Consider the following 3,597-nt stretch of genomic DNA (forward strand, 5'->3'; position numbering starts at 1 on the left):
TTGAACAGCTTGTAACAAAACTTAAAAAACTAGACCTTCCCCGACTGAGATTGTCAATGAAAGCCTGTAGACTGATTTTTAAGTGAAGGCAGACATTCTCTGGAGAAGGTCTTGGGACGTTTTTACCGGGAAAATCAAAAGTGACGTTTGTGCGCACTCCAGAGAACGTTCTGTCTCTTCCGTTCTGAAACGAATGCTTTTTTTGTTTTTGTTTTCAATGTTCGGGATAATGCCGAAAGACTGAGCTATTCTGTACAATAATGTCAATGTTTCATGCAAAGAAAAGGGCTTAATTCAAACTAGAGTCTCACATAATCAGATCTATGCTACATTAGGCCTAGGCTATATCTCAAAAGGCCTAATCAAACTATCATAATAACGGTGTAATTTTAATTACCTGATCTGTCGACATGATGCCGTTGAATTGCAGAGCTTGTGCAAACATATCCACATCACTATGATCAGATGCTTCTTAACTGCTGTTTTCTAACCGCTGTAATTTTGATTTGTTTATTTTGTAAAGTTAATGATATCCAGAGGAAACCACCAGCACATATTTACATATTCATCTAAACGTCGCTGTCTGGACGGTGTATAGATGTTCGTTAACAGTAGGCTATATGGCTATATTTCCAACTTCTTTTCTAAGCAAAAAATGGGAAAAGAATCAGTTCAGTCTCTTGTTGTGTAACTAAACGTGTGCGATCACGAGCAGGAAAGTTACTGGCTGCAGTTCACTTAACGACCACCGGTGTCGGTAATAACAAGGGTTTCTGAATTCTGAAGTCCAGTGAAGCAGTTTTGTTGAAATATTCTAATTTCTAAGACAGAATAATATGATCACACCAAACTAATTTAATTTTTTTTCTTTTCAAGCATTCCGTTGTTTAATTTGATTTTTTTCTTTATTATATTACCTAACATCTTTGAATTTATGTCCCCCAAAAAAACATAAAAATGAATTTGACTTCAGAAATTACAACATGCTTATCACAGAACAGTTGTATTCAAGTTATTGTATGTATGAATGAAAATTTTAATGTAGGCCTTCTTTATTTCACTTACCCAAATGCTGGGGTTGTGTAGTGAGAACTGCAGTAAGTATCTTGATTCTCAAACAACAAAAATTATGGATTGGTCAGTTGCATTGGCTAAGATCTAAGGTAGAATTTGTTGTTTGTATCCCCAGCAGGGCTTTCTTCTCTGGCCTCGGTGAGGGAGAGCGAGGGTGATGAGGGTGAGAAGAAGGGCCAGCGCTCCCCAATCGCCCCCCTGCCCACGTCAGGCTGCACCAGCATGCCAAGATCGATCATGGGGGAGAGGAGAGGAGATGGGGGGCAGGTTTAGAAATTGTGTAGAAAGAGAGAGATATTAAGAGAGAGAATTAAGGGAAGTGGTTTACAAAGGGCAAGACAAGACAGAGTGAGAAAGACAGGCCTACACTTGTCCAGTTGTGATCTCTTTCTCACCTCGTGTCCCCTCGCTGACCGTGGCAAAGGTCTGTAGAAAGTGAATCTCACAGTCCGTGGAAGACGTGGCAGAATCAAAGCTGGAAGAAGATCTTTAGTCTTTTTGCAGAAGAATCACTTCAAGCTAAAACCATATAATGACTTCATTGCCCCTCATTGCCTTTAGTGTAGGTATTGTAATCAAATTAAAAAGAGATCAATACTTTTAGTAAAAAGACAATATTTAGCAACATGACTTTTCTTTGTCTGCTTTTTAAAAAAAGTTAAGTAACAATGTTTGTGCCGTAAAACATTAAACCAAAGCCACTCAAAAGACAGGTCAAAATCAGACATAAAACAACAGAGATATTAATAAATAATGCACTATGATGGCAATGTGTCAAAAGCAGCTTCAGGAGGCTGAAACACTCAAGCCGGGTGTGAAGGCTGAGATAGGTGTGTGTGGATTTGAGTGTGTCGAGACGCCACAATGACCTCTGCACCAAATGGAACTTAAAGGTCATTTCCTAAGAGAACGGCTCTCAGTCTCAACTTGAGGACGAGACTTTTTCCCTCAGGAGAAATGAGTGCAGTAATATAAAGGAGATTGGCCACACATCATTTTAGACACATGAAGAAGTGTGATGTAGCATAGCCTGGTTAACGCCTAATCATAATTTCCTCAAAAATCTGTTTGTTTTGTAAATTTTTGTTCCCCCCCAAAATAATGAATAAAGATGATTTTTTTTCTATTTTAATTCAAATTTCTGTTTATTTTGTACAATTTCTGTTCACCCAAAATAATTATTTAAGAGCTTCTATTTATTTTATTTCATTTTGTTGTTTTACTTGATTTATGTCTTCAAATTTCATGTTATACAATTTCTGTTCCCCAAAAAATAATTATTTAAGATGTACTTTTCCCCCCCAAATTTCTGTTTATTTAGTACAGTTTCGGTATCCAAAATTAAATATTAAAGATATACTCTTTATGTTTCTAGAGGTACTATTTGTTTACAGGTATGGATATCAGATAAATGTTTTTTTTTTTTTTATTAAGAATAACAATATAACTGTTCTGTTAAAGCTAAACAAAAAATCTCTTCAACATAAGCTGTTTATAGAATGATCAAATATCAACCATACTCTAAGATGTGTAAAAAAACATGTAGTAAAAAATAAATAAAAATAGATAGGACATTATCAGTGAATAATTTAAAAACAGCCTGAAGCATTATAAGGCTTGAGCCAATAAAGCAATAAGCAGAGGCGCAGTGGGTCATTTCTCATAAATTATTAGACAGTGAACCTACACATGTGGCAGAGATGCAATGACCCCAGCTGTTCAACTATTTAAAGAGCTTTTACTCACTGCAGAAGCCATTAAAGATAAATTGCACAATGAAATTAGATCATATTTAACTTATGCATTTACGTTTACAAGATAGGTCACAAAAATACATTGAAAGATACAATATGTTAAACATCTGTTCCACGTTTTTATTTGAGCTGATTTTAGAATTATGAATGCAGTATTGGTTTTGGTCTAATTTTATATGACCAACATTTATTAAGCAAACATTAAATATGGGTGTTTGATGTGTAGGCTAAACGCTAATTTGCATAATCTTTGCCCAATGAATTATAGATTGCCGAGTAAGCTCCAAATTTAAGTCAATGGAGCTGATATTCCAACTCATTACCTGTATAATGGTAAGAGCAAAGCTTGCCCTGCCAGCCACCATCAGCATAAACATATGAGACACATTGACAGCCTGTCTCAAATGATCCTGTCCTATGGCGGTCTATCTGTTACAAACGTTACAATGTCGAATTACATCACATCACACTTCCTCCTTGATGATTTATTAGAATAAGCAAAAGGATTAAGGTAGACGACAGTGATTCTTTAGGGTCAGCTGATTTATAGCCTACAAGACGTTTGGACATGACATTCAAATATCGCTCACATGCAGATGTTGTTGAATTACAATTTTATTTAATAAAATGTGAAGGTCGGCTAAAACGAGTTTCCTACTAAAAAACTGTATTAAATCGCATCTATCAAAGGAAAAAAAGATCCGCTATAAGCCCTTGAATTGCCCTGCATTCCCTTGCCCTTAAACTACAAATCCCATGATGCACTAGC

The sequence above is a fragment of the Siphateles boraxobius genome, unplaced genomic scaffold (assembly GCF_051911475.1).
Source record: "Siphateles boraxobius isolate OS27281-9 unplaced genomic scaffold, OSU_SipBor_1 26, whole genome shotgun sequence".
Classification (NCBI taxonomy): Eukaryota; Metazoa; Chordata; class Actinopteri; order Cypriniformes; family Leuciscidae; genus Siphateles; species Siphateles boraxobius.